The sequence below is a fragment of the Falco cherrug genome, chromosome 3, assembly GCF_023634085.1.
Source record: "Falco cherrug isolate bFalChe1 chromosome 3, bFalChe1.pri, whole genome shotgun sequence".
Taxonomy (NCBI): Eukaryota; Metazoa; Chordata; class Aves; order Falconiformes; family Falconidae; genus Falco; species Falco cherrug.
In genome coordinates this window covers 114,534,191-114,554,422 of record NC_073699.1, presented here as the reverse complement: position 1 = coordinate 114,554,422, position 20,232 = coordinate 114,534,191, and positions in this window count along the sequence as shown.

Here is a 20,232-nt window from a genome sequence, read left to right as displayed (position 1 = left end):
AGGTGATGTGGGCAGAGCGTCCAAGGGCTGTGAAAACTCCTGACTCTCTGGCAGGATAACGGAGCATACAGACAGTAGACTTCAAGATGACAGGCATCGATACACCCTGATAAGTGGGGTGTAAAAGCTTATAAGACACAAGTCCAAGGGGAAAAAAATAATCCAGAAAACTGTCAGTTTTTAAAGACATTATGCACAGGTACAAGTGCAAATTATTCCAAAAAGAAGGAATGATGTCAAACTATTCAGAAACTATTCACAGTGTCCTCAAGGAAGAGAAATACAGAAGGTGAAGACTACAACAGATTGAGAAGGTTGTTCTGGAACAACAAAGAGCACAACCCATCGGTACAGAAGGCCAGGTCTCTGTGCAATACAACCACCAAGGGACAGAAGAGGTTGCCAGAAGGAGCCTGCTGTTACATGCCTGAAAAGAGGATGAGCAAAGAGTGAGGTAGTTGCTTTTCAGAGGGAGGAAACAACCTACTGACCAATGTTGCCAGAAGACCAGTTTCTCATGCTTTTGTTTTTGTTTTTCTCCTGCAAGTTTTCAGCTTGGTGGTCAAACACAAGCCTATATCTACAGTTAGTGGGAAGAGACATGGTCACTTCTGTAAGTTAAGCCCAATCAGGAACTCATTTTGAATGCTTTAAATCCCTTTCAGACAAAATCTCTCCTTCCTCTGGCCCTCAGCAGATGTTCAGATGAGCCTGTCTGGTTTAACCTTAGCCTGTGGGAGCTCTGTATCCTGTGACCATGATGAGTGTGATATAGCAGTCAGGGCCTGTGCATCCCAGAACCCATTTCTCCTTTCTTCATCAAATGGCCAAGTGTAGTCCTTGTGGTTGATACTGATGGGAGAAGCCATTGGTGCTTAATGCACAATCTGGACTTTCATGGCTCAAAAAGAAGAAAATAATATCTAGGAACTGGATTTCCTGATCTGCATAAGGAGGGTATATTAGCATTGGTATTTGGATAGGATAGTCTCCCACCTTGTCCGCTGAACAGAACATAAGCTTTGAATATAATATCAAACCTTTTCTGCTTCATCGAGCTTCTCTTTTATGCTCTCTTGCTTTCCTTTGGCTTTTCAAGGTATGACCATTACTGAAACAGAATAATAACTAGTACCAGGGATCCTACTTCAATTGTACACTCACACAAAAGCCATTTCTTAGCTTTCGGCAATTGTGTGTAATTTGGAAAAAAGAAAGAGGAAGAGAAAAATAATTTGTTATACTTCAGCAGGCAAATGAGAGGATCCAAATGAGAGTGGCTTCATAACAGCATGACAGCTAACTTGGTAACTGCTCATGAAGCCGATTGGGAATGGACTCTCAGCAAGGTAGTGTTGTATGCTGACCTCAGTCATTCAGATGGGAGAGCTTTATCGCTGAACTCAATGGGACTATAAATTATGTTTGATGGAAATACTGCCAGCAGAGCTCCTCTGGGTTAGGACATCAGCTCTAGAATAATTTGGGTGGGAATTTGAAGAGTTCCATGGGAGTACAAAACTGATTTATACTTTCAACTGCAAATGAAAAGAAAATACAGTGAGTTAGTAAAAATATTGCATACATGAGTGCAAGGAGGGAGAGTGTGAAAGAAGACAGAGTTCTTTGATATTCTCTCTAGCATTAAAAAATCATGCCAGTAGGTAACTTGTCAGCAAAGCATGGCTCTGTGTTGAGCCTCCCACAGCATCCATATTGCAAAGTGCAGTTTTGATGATTTTTTTGGTCCCACCCAGGACAGAATGCCCCTAAAACCTGTCAAGCCCATCAGTGCCACCATATATAATCCGCACCAGGAGAACATGGAATTTTCCTTACCTTAGTTTCTGAGTTGTCTCATGCATTTTTTCTGAAGGCGAAATTATTTTGTTGTAGAAGCTTCCTTCTGCTTTTTATGTTTGGAGGTCTTAGTCGAGTTGCTTACCCAAGCTGTAAGGGCTAACCAGAGTTTGCGTTATTGTAAGAATCTGGAGGGACAGAAGTATTTGAATGTTGCAAAAAACACCCTAAGTCTAGCTGATTTGTTTTAACTAGAAAAGACCTGATTCTGCTATAATCTAATGTAATTTTCTCATCAAAGCAACTCCACCATCTTCAGTGCAATTGTCTCTGATTTACATCTGCACAAGAGAGGAAAATCAAGCCCCAGTGTGTCTGAGAGACAAAAGCTAGAGCCTGTAGATGTGACGCTATCAAAGCAGGTTTTTGTTTGCTGGTTTGTTGCTTGGGTGGTTTTCTCTATTTGTTCCTTCAGCCCCAGCCCTGTCTCTGTTTTCAGAAACTAGAAACAGTATGTTTGTGGCAGAAACGTTTTGGTTTGTTGGGAGGGGGAAAATTCAGTTTAGTGTTTCAAACCAGTTTTTCTACTAAAAACAAAAAAGAAGTTTGGAGTAGTGTAAGAAAAGTATTATTTTTCTTTTTTTCAGGACTAATAATGTTTCAGAAAAATCTCTGTTTTGCTTGAAAATGCTATTACTATCATCACCGTAAGATACAATAGAGAATTAAAAACAGAGATTCAACACAATCAGTTTGCCCCTGATCCTAACTGCGAAATGCTGACAGACCGTGGCTGCCCTATGGGTTTCCTTCCATTTGTTACCATGTTCTTCAGCCTCTGCACCTGATATTTTCTACTGGCTATACCAGTCTGAAGGTTTAGAAACACCAAAAATCAAGAAGCCCAAACTAGGTCTGGACATTGCAGCTTTAGTCTAAGTCCAATGGTGCCATATGTCACTGGGAATTTATATCTTTATTCCCTTTCTGTGACTTATTCATCGGGCTGACTTACCCTCTTAGTTAGGCTTTTTTCCCTGTAGAAAACACAGCTTGTTTTTATCTAGAGCCCTACCTTCCATTTTATTTAGGGTCAGTCTTAGCCTCTTTTTATACTGGACCAAGAACACAGAGCATCTGTTTTTGCAGCTGTCCTTATTGTAACACAGCTGTGCAGTTGCCCTCCCTCGGGTACTGTTACAGCCATAATCGAATGTCACTAATCCCCACTGCTGATGCCTTCACGTCCTTTCCATTCACGTGGTGTTTAGTCTCCTAGCCCTGCCAATGTTGAGTCCATCCTATGCCACTCAAAGCCTGTATCTGTTATTCAGAGGGACCCATTTCTGAGATAGAGAAGAATGAATCCAGCCACAGCTTCATGAGGTGCTGTCCCCAGAACAGCAGAGCACTGAGCTCTTCTGCCCATGCTGGTAGGTGACTGGCAGGTTTCCCAAGACAGAGTAGTCTTGAAGAGAACAATATTGTTGTGCTGGGATCAAGACCTTGGTATTAATCAGAGGGGCCATTCCAGGGCCCATGTGGACTCTGGGGACGTCAGGAAAAGGAAAGGATCAACTACTCTTCTGTCTATTAAATAGGGGACTGAATCTCAGGGGTAATGTGCCCTCTGCCTGGACAACCGGACAGCATTATTCTAGACAATTTTGTGATAATGGGGTGACTCTAGCCCTTCTGTGGATTGCACAGCTGCATAGTCACAACCCCTTCACTGAATGCACCCATGGTGCTGATGGAAAGCTGCAGCCCTCGTAGATCCACTCAAGAAATACGGAATTATAGTATGACAAAGCAGAGACTGTTGATGTCTCACAGAAGAGGAGGCTTGAGTGCAGTAAATAGAAAGAGAAGACATTATTAAAGTGGCTAAACGTATGTAGACACTCCGTATTTTATGTAGGTCCTATGCTAATACCACCTACTGCCACTGGGAATACACCTATGTAATGAAGAAATTAACACACTGAGCCCTAGAATTTGCCTGTTCTGGTGCTCATAGCTTGAGTGTGGCATGACTAACACAGGTGAGCAAGGTTGGAGCTACACCCAGGTATTGAACTTGCAGGGATGCTGCTTCAGTGATTTCTCAGCATGGACTTCAGCTGTTACAACATGATTGACAGTATACTGGTGAGTGGAGCAGCACTCACAGTGACCCAGCACTGATGGAAGGATCTACTGGCCTTGGTAATGGTGATCTTTCTTCCCTGCATCTGGAAATGTTCTCATGAACTCTTTTTTGGAGAGAAAATGAATAGTGGCTATGAGCAAAGCATACGCTGTACAGTCAAGATAGCATTTCATTAGCATAATGATTAGATTTGGTCTGAAATCCTGATGATAGCAGATCTTGATAACAACTTGAAATTAAATCCCTGAAGTAGTTTTGTAATGCAAGTATTTGAGGAGACCAAGTAGCTCCAGGCAGCAGAGGCATAGCTATGATGAATTTAATAAGCAGCAGGAACTTTGTTTATATCTGATATAGAAGGAACAGCCCAAAGCCAGGTTGCTGTAGCATATTGTGGTAGTACATATTTTATTTATTATTGAGTGCTATATCAGAAAGAATTTTCTTCAGATCCTCCCTTTGCTCCTCATTTTTAGTTTTTCTCTCATCTATTCAGCTCTCCTTGATGTTTGATACATTTTTGATCCTTGGTCTTCACTGGACTTTGCCTTTCTACCCCTTTCCCAGAAATTTCCTGTGTTGACATGGTCTCAAGAACTTGAGGTTCTCACTGAGGCTTCGATGCAAGGATGTTGTAACATCTTACTCAGCCTCTATGAAATCCATCCCATGGCAAATGGTTAGGTTCAGTGGGACTCTGACAGTGCGTGTGAACTAAATTTCTGTGAGAAACCAAGTTCATCCACCCTGAAGCCCCATGGAAGTTTCAGAGGCTATTTACATGAGTAAGGAGAAAGTAACAGTAAAGAAGACCCATGGTATTGGAATATTCAGATGAATTTCAGAAGAACTCAACTTAGGTTCAGCCATTTCTCCTCAAAGAAGAAGGAAGGGAAAATGTTTGGCTTTTAGGGCTGGTGTCTTATTAGAGTCAATTATAAAAGTCAGTGAACTTAGCTGTGGCTCTGTTAGGAAGTTCACAGATATTGTGACTATTTCTCTTAGTTTCAGGCACTTCATTTAGGAAGCACAAGCAGCTGATAAGCAGATTCCCCAAACACAGTGCTTTCAGCCTTGCCTTCTGGTCTAAGTTTATGGAGGCCTTTTGAACCCTGGATTTAGAAAAGACATCTCAAACTGATGGCCAGTCTGGTCAGTATTGGCAGCAAGTCATTGAGAACTGAGCACTCCAGAGAAATTTGTTTTCCATCTACCATAGCCAAAGACATTGGGCCGTTATAAATGTCTCCACAATTCAGCACAAAAGAGTCTTCATGATGAAGCAACTAAAAGCTATATCCAAATCACTCAAGAATCTGTGAGAAACACTCAATAAAGTCTGTATGCCAGTGACATTTTCTGTGGATGGAAATCTGCAGTGAAGGTTAATTCTGGGACAGATCCCTCTACTTAGGTACCAAGGAGCTACTCTTCCTAGAAACTAGTGTTCATGTCAAGAAATCACTTCTCTAAATTGCAACTTGAAGTGACATTTGGCCCGTTAATATATAGAGAGTTAAAGCTGACTAGGATCATTCTTTTATTACATTCTTCTGGCCTCTAATATCTTCTAGTACTTTCAGTACTCTACTTTGACTATAACTATTTTTTTCCAGGGACCAGAAACATAACCCTGCTATTACATCTTGGCATCAACAAGAAAGGGTCAGAAGGCAACAGCTGCATGAAAATGTGCTTTTTGCCATACAGAAAAAAAGCTGTCATGATATGAGTCTTCTGTAAGATTAAGCATGGGCTTGAATCCAGATTTAATTTTGGCTAGCAACATGAGCATTACGGTTTCTGTCCCTGTTGCTAGCGGCTAGTATGACTGTATCTTGGACTGAAATAATTCACATGGAGGTTTGGAAGAGTCAGACTTGGAGCATCTGTTGATGGTCTGTGCGACTGCACTACTTGTGCCAAGTCCTGTACAAGCTGGCTAAACAAGCAAGACCTTCAACTTGCCTCAGTGCTGACACTGACTTTGCCCACGCTCTTTCCCTGCACATTTTTCCAAAACTCAGGCCGAGACAATCTCTCAAGCGGGCTTGTGGACTTGTAACATGAGCAATAGGTGAATTAATTTGGTTTTGACTGGGTCAGATGTGTACGTAAATAACACTGTTAATGAGTTAATCTGATCATCTGATGACCTTCATCCAGCCCCACTGGCTTTTCTCTGCAGAAGAGGTGCATGCTGCAGGAGCAGGCACCCTGCGCAGCGCATGGATGGTTTCCATGCCAGGGCACCATGGAGCTGCTGGGGCAGGGGGTGCACAGGGCCTGGCTTTTCCTACTCTGTTGGCATGATCAGGCTATAGCAGTCACTGCAGCTGTGTGGGGAGAAGGAAAAGATGTTCAGCACTCAGCTGCAGCAACAGAGGTCAGATCATTGCTGTAGGTACATCCTCTGGGACTAATTTAGATAGGAGTAACAAGGCCAGCTCCAAAATGTGAAGCACTCAGGGCTCATGACCTGGAACTTTCCCCACAGGGCCGGGGCCCCTGCAGTCGCCTAAAGAGAAGGAGAAAGAGAAAAGATGAGAATTATTCTTCTTTTGAAAGAGATTATTTCAAATCTACCTCCAAAGCACAAAGCCTTTTATACTAAAGGCTATAAATAGCAATAATAGCCTAAAGATGTAGGGGACCCAGGTCTGCTTCCTGAAAAGATTAAAACTCACTGTCTCTTACTCTTCAGAAAAAAATTCTGGCCACTATAGAAACATGATGAATATGGAGGGGCTCTATTTCTTTTTAATTCTGCATTTAGGTATTGACACTTCATCTAGGTGGGTCCTACTTAAATAGCTTAAGTCTTGTTTTTGATGTGGTACTTGTCCTGCATCCCTTTTGCTTGAAGAGCTACCATGGTCCTTTAAAGAGTCCTTCTATTTGTATCTTTTCAGCCAAAGCCTTACTCCACCCAAAGTTTACTTCTCATTTCCTGCTTCAGCACGTCAACACAACCATTAGGAAATGAAGGTCATTTGTATAGAAGAGTCTTGTTTGCAATAGCAGTTAGGTATAATTGCAAAACATCTGGGAGAGTATGGGAGAAATGACTGGTAGAAAATGAGCTCCAAAAGCTCTGGACAGTTTATGTGAGAAAGCCTTGTTTCCATTAGTAAAATACAGATTTGTTGTGACATCGTAAGTCTTAGCTGTGATATGCATAATATTTCCTTGGAATATCTGGCAGCTGCATCACTGTTTGATATATCTATTAAGTACTACACCTAAATGTAAGAGCAACCAATAAAACTTTTTTTATCTTTGAAACCTTTGACAGAGTAAAGCATATCACTCTTTAGATATATTTCCCCATTCATATCTACTAGATATTTGAAATGACAGCAATAAAAGGAAAAAAAAATGTTCCAGGTCTGCATTTACTGTGGATTAAACAAAGACTAACAAATTGCATTTGTTTATTTATCTATTGCTGCTATCTTTTGAATGCACCAAAAGTAAAAATCAAAGTGTTGCCCTGATGTGCTTTTACAATAGCATAAAATATCCAAGAGCGACCAATAATCACTGTCTTCACAGAGGTCTTCTCTGTAATCAATCTTCAGAAAAAAAACCTCACCATTTTGTTTTTATTGGCATTTATGGTCATATTTATTGTCCCTCTGCTGGGACAGCTAAGGGTTTTCTTGGCTGGTGTGCACATGTACATACATACACCTTTCAGCATCTCTAAACTATCAATTCACAAAAATTGCTTTCAATTCTGAAACTATAACATTTCAAACAAGAGTGGGTGAAATAAAATAGAACATTAAAACAGCCTTGTGAGTTCAGACAAGTGCACAGCAACCAGGAAAGCCAAGAACAAGAATCTTTTTGCTTCCCTACTTGATGAAGGTTACAGTCTCCTGGTGACTTGTTTTCTTAACTTTAATATCTTTTGATATTTTTCCAGTCCTGTTATAGCCAGAGCTTTAGACACATGAAATAGCTTGTGTATCAGGAGGAGCAAAGGGCAGCTTGACCTTGTCTCTTGTCACTTTTCCGTTTGCTCAGCGGGAGACAACACACTGTGTTAAATCGCTGAAGTTTATAACAAGATGAATCAAGGTGGAGTCTGGGAAAAGGGAGAGAGATAAAAAGCAAGCATGTACTTTTTGTGATTCCCTTGAATCTCTCCAAATAACTGAAGAAATGCATGAACAGGGGAATATTTTTTCAATTTTTTCTACAGCAAATGTAAAAGAGATAGTGATCTTCCCTAGGCAATGCTGTTAATACAGTGACTAGATGAGCTAGGTTTACTTTTGATCTGAAGCACTGAAGAAGCAGGTTATATTAAGACCTAAAATTGTTTCTTGTATATTTTCCCTCTTCCTCATGTTTGTTTGTGTAGTTGTACAAGGTGACTGCTGAAAGAAAGTTCACGGTGCAGGCTCGAGCAGAGCCAAGGAAGGAGAGGGACAGGGTAATGGGACAGGGTAGGTGCTCCACATGCAGACCTGTTATAAGTAATAACCTTCCCAGTGTGTCTCTGCAAGTAATAAGACAGGCATTAATTACCAATTCAGGGTTTGTACATGCTAAATATTTACACAACCTCATGTAAATGAGCACATAGTAAACCAAAACTACCATGTATATGGTAATTTTGTAAAAGGGGGGTGAGAGGGAATTTAGGTGCAATTCATAAGAAAGGAAAATAGTGTCCCCATATTTTTTTGTGTGATGATCAGTATGTAATTCACAGTATATCTGTTTGAGTGTATATGCGTTATAAATCCTTACAGATCATATCATTGCATTATCAACACCTGGGAATCATTTAGCAAAGTGTTTTGATAGTTTCCATTTTGGAAGTCAATTTTATAACGAGAATGTGCTGAAGACAAAGTCAGTTTTGTAGTAAGACTGAATGTAGACCAAGATAGACACGCTAAATCTGTGTTATAAAGACTTACACATAAGTCCAGAACAGCGACGATGAAAGACCAAACTAACCTTCTGAACAAGATAGAGAAATTCCCTGAACAAATACTGTTCATCTAAATTTTTTTTCTGTGATGGAGGCTCTCCCATCAACCTGTGTAAGTTTTTCCAGTGGTTAATTAGTATCACTGCTGATACGGTTCAGACTATTTCTAGTGTCATTGGATCTGTCATACCTCCATCTGCTAGACTAAAAGACCCAGGACCAGAAGATTTAACTTTTTTCTGTTACTAGCCAGCTCCCTGTGCTGTGCTAATGCCTGCACAACTTAGTAGTGGCTTCTGGATCATGAATAGTTCACATATGACTGTTTAGGAACTCCTACCCTGAGGACCTCCTACAAAAAAACTCATGTCCAAAAGGCTCAGCCTTTGTGTCCATGAAACCTCTACAGTGGACCAGTTGTAGGACTTTGGAATGGGCTCAAAATTTAGATCTGTGCTTGAGAAATGGTGCCCAGCCTTCTCTTGGGCCACTTTACTGACTAGGTCCTGAAGGTCTTCTGCACTTTGAAGGACTTAAAAGCCACAACCAGGTTCTGTTTAATTTTAATATATTTCCAACCAGAAAATATAAGGGAACATTAAAAATCCATGTACTCAACAAAATATGGGATTTGTATGTAAAAAGCTACATAATACTTGCAGTTTATTTTATTTTTCATGGCTTCTTATTTCAGATACTTCTTTGACATTTGCTCTCCATGACGCAAACAGATGAAATGGCAGTCAAGACTGGAACAGGACTGAGCATGCTTCAGGTGCAACTCAGCCAGGCATGCTCAGCTGTATGATTTTTTTGTGTCTAATACTTCGCATGCTGGGAGAATAAAAGCCTTGTGCAGACAGGGGGTTTTTTTGTGTCAGCTTTGCAAATAGTAAATCAAATTGACAAGTTCAACAAGGCACTTCCCTCTTTGTTATTTGTACATTGATACCCCTTTCAGCAGGAATTTTCTGAAGGGGTTGGAATTCGACCATTTGGAGGAACAATAACATATTACTAACAGAGATGGTTATAACTCGGGACAGGATGCTGATACCTTCCCCTCCCAAATAAGGGGATCTTGTTGCTCATGGACAGCCCCATCTGAGGCTTCTGCCATGGGCTGACCTTCAGCAGACAGGGATGAGTTTAAGCAGTAGCTCAAGTATAAGTTGCCCAAGGCCCTCCTGGGATGCCATTCTGCTTGTTGACGTAGAAATAACACAAGGCAGCCTACCAGAGAGTGCCATCACTGAGCTCTGAGGGTCTCTATACCTCCAGCAGTCTGGATTTGGATTGGGAGATGGGGGCAAAGGCTGGGGAGACAATACCCAATTTTTCATGTCCATTTTCAGCTTCCCAGGGAAGAATGGCTGAAATACAGAGGGCCGTGCTCAAATGTCCATGCATGAATATGGAAAGCACTGCTGGAAAACATCTGCTAGCACAGATCTGGACATGTCAAAGCATGAAGGGAAGGAGCCCTACACTTCCTTCATACTCTTCATTAAGTTGCCTTTTCTTTCCTGAGTGTCCCTCATGCAAACATCTTTCCAAAGGGGTAGAGAGGGTGAGCTAGGAGCGGTCACTATAAAACCAGATGTCTAAGTTACAGTCCTCATAGACTTCTGCTCTGCTTACAGTCAGTGGGGAGATATATTTCAGAAAGTTATTCGGAGCTTCAGTGTCTATTATTGTCTTATGATGGACTCTATGGAGAATGACAACCACTGAGCTCCTGACTCAAATGGTGGGTGCTGGTTAGGTGATGTGGGTTCCCCATGATCACAGACACCACATCGGTGCTTCAGTCTTGCAATCCGTTAAAACTGAGGACAGTATTATGACAGGGCTTGCTCTCAGGAGTGTTGTTAGAGCACAGTCATTAGTGTCTGCAAATCGCTCTCAGAGAAGCCATTCGAAAACTGTAAAGTGTTGTTTTTAAATACCCACTTACATATTAAAAGGGGAAAACCAGATGTACTTACAGTCTAAAATAGCATATATTTTAGACAAAATATATAAATAATGAACGGAAAGTATCCAAATGAGAGCACCATACTGGCCAATCCTTTGTAAAAAGTTGCAGAACAGTGGGAATGAGTTGGCTGCTAAATGCCTGGAAACATGAAGGGTGAGTCCATGGATTCCAAAGTCATCACAGTTTCATGTTCTGCATCCCTAAATTATGTGGTGTTTCAGGGCTAGTGAGCACCCTTTCATAAAGGAGGAAGCTATTCTTAACAATAATTTGCTTTAGCAGCTTTCCGGGAATCTCATGAGTTTGTAGAGCACAAAACGAACAAACAAACAGCTCTAAAATATCTTTTGGTTTAATTGTGGAATGAAAAAAAGGAAGCTACAGAAGTGTATCTATTTCTCTATATTTTTTTCCACATGAGGCACCTGATTTAATTAGTCGAGTCACCAGAGACTTTGAAAGAAGCTTGCTTCAATACCCTTTTCCAGACTCCCAGGGATGGAAGCAAAAATAGATTTTAAATTGGTCTTGGGGAACTGCTTTTTACTTTAGAAGTAGATTTTTTAAAAAAATATCTAGTAATGAACACTAATGATGGCCTTGTTCCAAGTCTTTGTCAACTCAATTTGACAGTCCCAATTACTCCACTTCCAGTCCAGCAGCACAGGGCAGTGCAATCCCAGGGTCATTCGACAGCCATTGATGGAGGGACTCCGGATCCATATTGGCACAATTATCACAGTGTGGCCCACTGCTGGGACATAATCAAAAGTCCCTTCCTGATTTCAGCAGCAGTAGCAGAAGGGGAGGGACATCACAACGTTTTCTCTGGATGTCTGCAGAAGACAAGGGCCAGGCAGACCTGCAAGTGCTGTGTGCTGCTGTTTTGGGGAAGTAAAGCAACTTGCTCCATTGGTGACAGCTCTGTTAGAATCATAAACTGGTTTGGGTCGGAAGGGGCCTTTCAAGGTCTTTTGATCCAATCCCCTGGCAATGACAAGGGACAAAGGGGGCAATAGTCTGCAGATGACTGGGGGCATGTAGATTTCTGTAGTCTGTTCTGTGGCATATTATACCTCGTACGCTGTACAGGTTAACACAAAACCAGAGATAATACAGGTGAGATGTTGGATTTCTTCTCATCTCTTTGAATCGGGTGGTGCTTGCATCAGATGAAGCACAAAATATTTCTTAGGCACGTTTTGCGTCTGAAAGCCTGCTGTGTTGGCAATGCACGCAGGCTGAGCAGGCTGAAGGGGTGGCAGCAGTGAAGGGAAGCCAAGCAGGCAGGTTTATGGCTGCTGCCTGGCAGAGCAGCACTGCACAGCCCCCGGGTCAGAAACCCCGGGGTCGCAGCCATTGCTGCACAGCCGTTTCTGAATGCAAGCTGGGGCTCAGAATCACCTTTCAGTCACAAATAAGGAACCACTGCCTCATCTTGAAAGTCTTCAGTAATTTTGTAAGGAAAATCTTGCCTGCCACTCAAGAGAGGGGATTGTCCCGCTGTGTTCAGCTTTGATGGGTCCTCACCTTGAGCACCGTGGGCAGTTCTGCCCCACCCCCCACCCACCCCAGCCCCCATTTGAGAAGGGTGTGAAGGTGCTTGAATGCTTCCAGAGGAGCACAAGAGAGCTGGTGACAGGGCTGGAAAGCATGTCCTTTGGGGAGTGGATGAGGACTCTGTTTGGAGAGAAGGAGCGTGAAGGCAATTTCATTGCTCCCTACAGCTTCCTGAGGAGGGGACGTGGAGAGGGAGGTGCTGATCTCCTCTCCCTGGTACCCAGTGTTATGATGCATGGCAATGGTTCAAAGCTGTGCCAGGGTGGGTTTAGTCTGGACATGAGAAAGCATTTCTTCACTGACAGGGTGGCCAAACCCTGGAACGGGCTTCCCAGAGGGTGGTCAACACCCATGCCTGTCAGCGTTGAAGAGGCATTTGGACCATGCCCTTAATGGGATGCTTTAACCCTTGGTCAGCCCTTAAATGGTAGGGCAGTTGGGCCAGATGATTGCTGTAGGTCCCTTTCAGCTGAAGAAGTCTATTCTGTTTGGCTATAGCTGTCGATGAATAGGGCCAGTTTGCTGTGCTGCAAATGAAACCCCAAGCTGGGAGGAAGGACCTTTACATTTAGTCAGAACCCCAAATAAATTGATGGTAAAAGAAAACAGAATTGTAAATAAAGCAGACCCCACAAACATCCGTAAGATCTATGCAGGATTTTAACATTATTGAGAGAAATACTTGTGGGTAAAGAGAAAATGTGTGTTTTGACAAAAGAGAGACCATACTTTGGGCAGATATATGAGTCCACCCCAGGCTGGATCTTCATGTAATGGCAATCCCCCCAGGGACCTGAATTAGCATATACCCCAGTCACCTCATCCTGCTGCTGCTCAGCACAGGCATCCTTTTATCAAGATATTCTAGCATGCAGAAAAGTTTAGGGAGTATTTTTCTCTTCTGCTCCTAGTGATAAAAGATTTACCCATCTATTGCAAAAATGTTCCCATAAAGTAGCAGAAGTGAAAAGTTCTTAATAAAACCATTAGCTATATGCTATAGACTACTGTTACTCTTCAGGGGCCAGATACAAATCTCAATTATAAGCTGGAATAATTTCCTGGCACTCAGAGGGCTTACACTGGTGTACAACTAATACAAGCCAGAACTTCAACATAAAGCAGCATGGCCACATTAATGTTCACAATTTACACCAGTCAAGGGGTCAACTCTCAGCGTTTTAGGGTTTGGCCAAGAGAGAAAGAAATGCAATTGACCGGGGGCTCTGTTTTTGCAACCAATTTCTAACTAATAAAATTTCCCCCTTCATTTTAATACATAGTCCTCTCTTGTGCCTCTATCTGATTGAATGAAATATTACTGTGCTGTGTAATATCACTGCTTAGCCCCCTGGGTCATGTAGAATGCATATTACTGCATTTACCGCAACATGGGTACAACCTACCTCACTGCACAGCCTGGGGAGTGAATCCCAGAAGAGGGGCTGATGACTGGGAGAGGACTATTCTTTAAAGATTGGCTTTTAATAAGACATGGGAATTTTGAATTCAGCCCTGGGAAAGCAATAAGTTAAGTGAGATTCATGATGTTGCAGATGTTTTGGCACTGCAAAGGAGAGCATTAAAGCTGCCTGCCCTGATGCTAGGAGACTGCTGCATGTGGTAGATCCAATTCCTCTGTGGCTGATAGAAGTGCAGTGATGGCAGATTCGGGGACATTGAGCGACACTTGCACTGGTGGTTTCTAATCCACTCCATATGCAGAAGCAAAGTGGAGTGTTCAGCGACACCCTGTCATGCACAACATCCCTAGGACTGGCTTGCAACTGGGAATGAAGCAGGTATTATGGTGGGCGGTACCTGGGTGGGGACAGCAGGTGCAATATTCTGTGGGAAGCAGGGGGGTGAAAAAGCTGAAAGATGGGTTCCAGAAAGGATCCGAAGGTTACTCTTCAAACATCTAATTATGGAGACCACTAACAATTTGCTGTCCCTCTAGGGAAAGAAGCATATAGAGCCAAAATTGTGATGCTAAGGGGTCCTTTCCCTCAAAGCTTAATTCCCTATTCATGATGCCAAGTCTAAGTTAAAACTTTAGCCCAGCCTGAAACAGCTTGTTTTCTGGTGAAGTTCTAGCTAAGTCAGACCTTTTGATCCTGAAAACAAAGATTTGTGAGTTAATGCATTTAATTTTAAGATCAGTTTGGAGATTAAAAATATCACCACAAAGTGAAAAGTAATTTCAAACTGAAGAATGAAAATGTTCTATTAAAATAAGAGCAGACTTAAACAGGATATGTCAGTATTTTCAGAATTTTTTGTAAAACAAAATACTGATGATATCAACACAGTTCTGTGTAATCTTCCTTCCTGATGGGCCTGCATATCTGGACAGAGTTTGCCTGTGTGAAGTTTTGTGAGCTACCCCTGTATAGCATCACATCTTCATTGAGCTCCTTGAAAATCCAGCCATTCCTTTTGATGCAGAACCAAGAACTGGGTGGTTCTGAAATGCTGATGCTTAAAGGAGAAGGATATTCCTGGTACCTAGGCCTGACGTGTATTTGTCATGTCTCCATGGGCTCCTGTGGGCTTGTTTGGGGGCCATGCTGGTACGGGGAAGCCTTCGCACACAGGCATCCCACTCAGACTGTGCTCTCTTCTACCTTGTTTACAGTGCATCTGGATTTTGTGGTTCATTTTAATGTGAAACACCTTTAATGCATTAAGCACTGTTGACATGTGAGTCTTGTCACTTTATGAGGTGGAAAACAGTCACTGTCACCAACAAGTGCATATTAATAGAGATGAAAAATTACCCATGAAGAGCAGGGCCTATACATTGCTGTGCTAATTATAAACATTGTCACATTCATAAATCAGAATTAATTTCTAATAGAAAATGGGCAATGGTCTGTTGCATTTATTTACTGCGGTAAGGGATGTGCAAGTGGGGAAATCATCACCTGCTGCTTTTTTGAAACAGGTGAGCAAATGAACAGGTAAATAGGAATCATCTGCCATGATGCAATCATCACCTTGGTGTCTGGAACTAGGTAGGAACCCCTGCAGAGGGGCAACTGGCAAAACCCCTCACCATTTTATGTCCTCCTTTGTTTCAAAGCACAGAAGTGTGTGCATCTGAAAATCCTTACTCTGAACAGGTTGGCAGGCTGTAGACAGGGAAATGAATGTGAGTTTCGGCTCTGCTCTTCCCATTTTCTGGAGGGAAAAAACTTTAAAAATAATTATTTATGAATCTGAACCAACTTTGAGAAATGTTTTCAAGCAAAAGGGGGAGAGAGAGAGACAAAAAGAGAAAATAATACCTAAAAATTTTAAAAGTCAGTTTCTACATTGGCAAAATGAATACTTTGGCTTGACATGCTGAAATGATGTTTTACTTTGATATTGACCTAAATTTAACTTTTCAAAAGGTTTAAAGGGATACAGAAACATCCAGCCTGAACTGGTTCATTTCAGTTTAAACCCAATGTACTCTTAAGTGACAATTTAATCATTAATTTCTTTCATAGGTTTCTTCTTAGGACAGGAACAGAAGATGGCTAAAGGCTAGGCTTTGTCTTCCACAAGGACTCTTCCTATGTGGAATTACCAAGCTTGTGTGTGCTACAGACTGAGCACAGGTCCCAGTTAACTCAATCTCCTGGATCAGAGGAATGCTACAGTAATAAAAATCATAAAAATCCTCTTAACCCTGAATTTGACATAATTAGTGACTTTCTAGTGAGTGATAAAAGCAAAACAAAAGAGGAGGGAGAAAGGGCATTGACATGAGCTGGTGCAGGTTCCCTTTAGCTACAGGTAATCAAACAGACTCCCCCTCAAAGGTAATTACTGGAGCCAGCTGGAAATGTTTACTTGAAAATACATTCTGACTAAAACTCAAGGTTCTCACTGTTTGGGTTTTTGGTTTTGGGTGGGTTTTTTTTTTTTTTTGTATTGGGGGGTGGATTCCAAAAAAATCCTTGGTTTTGATCAGTGTTTACCAGCATCAGCAGAACTGCAGATCTCAAGAACAGACCAAAAAGCAAAAATAAAAGGTTTCATTTGCAGCAACAGGGCTATCTAACAGTTTTGGAAAACCTGCCTGATTCACAGCACAGACCATGTGGAAGTGGTGAAGATATGCTTGGAGAGGAGGGGGAACCAGCTGCAGCATGGACCCCAGATGAAAGCAGTTCATTGGATTTGTGTGGCAATGATTCATGCTTCAGCCCTGGAAGGATGCCCTACCAGAGGATGATAATATATTTGCTGTCAGACAAATGCTCTTTTGTCACTGCATGTGATTTAAATAAATCACTTTCTCATGTGTCCTGAGGCAAACCTGTTCCCAACATAGGAATGGAGCCTTGAATCAGGCGCTACCTGCAATAACTGACACCCTTCATTCAAAGAGAGATTCAGGACATATAAGCAAGCAGCGGAGAAAAAAAGAAAAGGGTATTACAGGTGAGAACTGCTGGTAGGGGTCACCAGGCTGTGTTAACTGCTTCTGCCTGATAGTAAACCCCAAGGTATCATCACAATTTTCAGCTCAGAGCCTGTGGGGTGGGTTTCTACCTCTTCTGGTGTTAATGAAAACAATTCTATTGCACGTAGCTGCCAAATAATATCTGGAGATCTATCTCTCATAATGACTGGAAAAATATGACAGCTTGGATTCAGAATGGGGAGCATCTAATTGTCATCTGATGTAATTGTTGCATTCCCTGAACTTGCACCCATTGTGTAGGCACTATGGGAAGACTGCCTGAAAAAACCTGCCTTTATCCTTGTTCCTGGAAGCAGAAACATGATGACAGACATCAAGGGGGATTCATTAAAACCATAAAGCTGCATCTGACCTTGCAGTCAGAGCCAAGGGTTGGACCAGACATCTCCAGTGGTTCCTTTCAGCCTAAATAATTTAATGATTCCCAACAAAAATATGTTGCAGTATTTTACTTAAATGCAGTTGGAACCAAACTGAGTCCATCCACAGACCCAGGGCCTTCATCATTAAAACAGCTGATCACCTCGTATTCAGCAGCCCTTCTCTTTTATCCTGTATTGTTTTAATTCTGCCTTGGTGCTGATGCTTAAGTGACATCAAAGGGGAGGGAGAAACTCCCAGCTTCTCAGAGCTACGGTATTTCCACTGCCTACGGGTAAAGCATGTACTGGAGATGTATTTGATCAGGAAGCTGTTGACACAAAAAAATGTGTTATGATGCCTACTTGAGTCTGAGACAAGCTAGAACCTTATCCAGTGGTTCTTAAATTAAATGTTTTTTTAGAACCACACATAGAAATATTATGCATCTTTGTGGGGAACTTCTGGTATTTCAAAAAATCTAATGTGTAAGGATCAAAAAAATGAGGATGTAAAGCTCCCTGTAGGAGGAAAATCAACCCTGACGTAGCTGGAAAACCTCAGGTGAAGGGCCCAGGTGTTACTGAAATCAGCAGATGGACTGCTTACAGGCAAGGAGGTCCAAGCATCCAGAAAGTCCAAGCAGCCCACCTCTGGGGAGCTGTGGGATGGTCATGGAAAACACTGGACCAGCTGAGCAGCACTTTTATATTGCAACAAGTTGGCAGGACCTTGCAGACATTTAGTGAGGCATCGTTTTGGACTGGGTCCAGTACTGAAGCCCAGACTCGGTTTTAATCACGCAGCATCAGTAAGAAACTTGATATTCAGCACTTGGTCCACATCTCTCCCTGGTTCAGACTTTGCGGTGAAGGCGAGGAGGAGTTTGGTCCTTTATGCATGGTAGTAATTGTGGTGTGTTGACACGGCTGACCACACTGCAGTGAGTGAATCTGAAAAAATCTGCCTTTGTACTGCTCTTTCAGCAAGGCCCTTGGTATTGTAGATACCTGGGTGAGAGCTATCTTATCAATGTGATACACTGCGCGTCTTACCCCTCTGCCCTATACAAAGCCTCTGACTCTTGACCCTGGTCTCCTTTCATCACTGCCTGGGTTTACAAGATAGCAGCTATTATAGTGTGACATTGGGCTGTTACACTCCCCATAAAAGCTTTGCTTGCTAACAACTTCAAATGCTGAAAGGAGATGGGGAGAAACACCGACAACTTGCAAATGCTCTCTGTATTCTGCAAGAGCAAGACAGGCCTTTTTCTTTCCCCAGGCTGCAGGAGTGCAGTTCTGGAAACATCATGTCAGAGCAGGAGGCTCTTGTGCTATGAGAAGTCTGAATTTCCACAAAAAAACTCTCTCATCATTACATGCTTGAGCAGATCCGGGAACAAGAAAAAACTCTGCATGAATATTCTGGCAAGTACCAGAAGGGCAGGATTGATGCTGCCTTCTCCCTCCATGGCTTCTCATCACCCATGTAATTAACAGTCACCACCCCATGATAGATGGGAAATTCAGTGCAAATTTTGAATACTAAGCAGGGAGTGTGGGTAGATGCCCCCTCCTTCCCCAAATTGACCTATTTACAGGTCTTCTCTGATGACCTGGGTAAATAGGAGCTTCTGGAGTCAGAGGCAGGATAATGAGGTATGTATCAACAAGCTTTATCGATCTGTACTGCCTGGGTAACCACAAAGCCCTGATAAAAGCTTCAGATTCCCTCTCCCAGCATGCAGTGGAATCAAGATAAAACTCAAAAGGGATTGTCTGCAGACAGCACCTTCTTTGTCTGTTTAAAGCCCTGATCAGGAATCTGCAAGGGAGTTTCAACTGGAAGGAAAAAGAGATGTTCAAACCTTCCCATGAGCTGTGCAGTAGGAATGGAGTAAGAGGTGTAGGACAGGCTGTCAACTTTTGTTCAAAGTCCTTGTCTTTAGTGCAGGAGGAGAAATTTTAGGAAGGTTTACCAGGTGGAATAGGCTCAGCAAGCTTGCAGCGGCCCAGATGGCAGCACAGAGCTGCTGTGTGGGTTGAGATCCAAGCCATGAAATTAGGGCTTCAGGGGGACAGCACTGGCAAGCAACTTTGGCCAGCTTTCACTTTCGGGGTTTTTTTTCAGCTGTTGGTTTTTTCTTCTTCTTCTTCTTCTTCTTCTTCTTTGTTTTTGTTTTGTTTTGTTTTGTTTTTTCCCCTGCAAACTTTTCAGACCAATGCTAAGAACTAAACAGATTTTAGATTATAGAAACCTAGAGGTGAGTTGATGTTAGACTTTTTCAAAGTGTTCTGTAGGAAAGAAAACCAAAAACCAGTATTTGGAAACTATAGCGAGAGTGATGAGAAAGATGCCATAACACTTTAGCAGTGTGAATGATCAACCACTAAAATAAACAGTGGAAGATTCTCTATCTTTGGCAGTTTCAAATGTTAATGTGGCAATTTTCTGGAAGATGCTAGTCAAGCATCTGTCAGGTGTCCATTGTTTGGCCCAAAATAGAGCTATAAAAGAGATCAGGCTTGTCTCAAAGCCTGTGTTACCATCACTATTTGATTTCAGTCTGTCTGGGAACTTACAAGGTCTGTAAGCAAGAATTTCTGAGCAATTCTGAAGACACAAGAGCGTACAAATAGGGAATCAGCTCACAGTTCTCCAAGCCCAGTTCCTCCATATGGGTTGTTCGTGTGTGGCCCAGACCTTTTCTACAGGCTGTGTCCTGGTGCCATCACAACTGAAAATGACAAAGCATCAAGACTAAATCAAGCTGTTATTGCTCCTCCAAGACATATTTTTACCCTTGGATTTAAAATTTTGTGTAGCTGCAGCAAACCATATGAAATGTCTAACAGATGTGAACTTATCAGGGTTCCAGCATCCTTGGTGGAATATGTCCCTTTGTACAAATTACAAAATGCTCCATCTGTGCTAACTGGATTGAA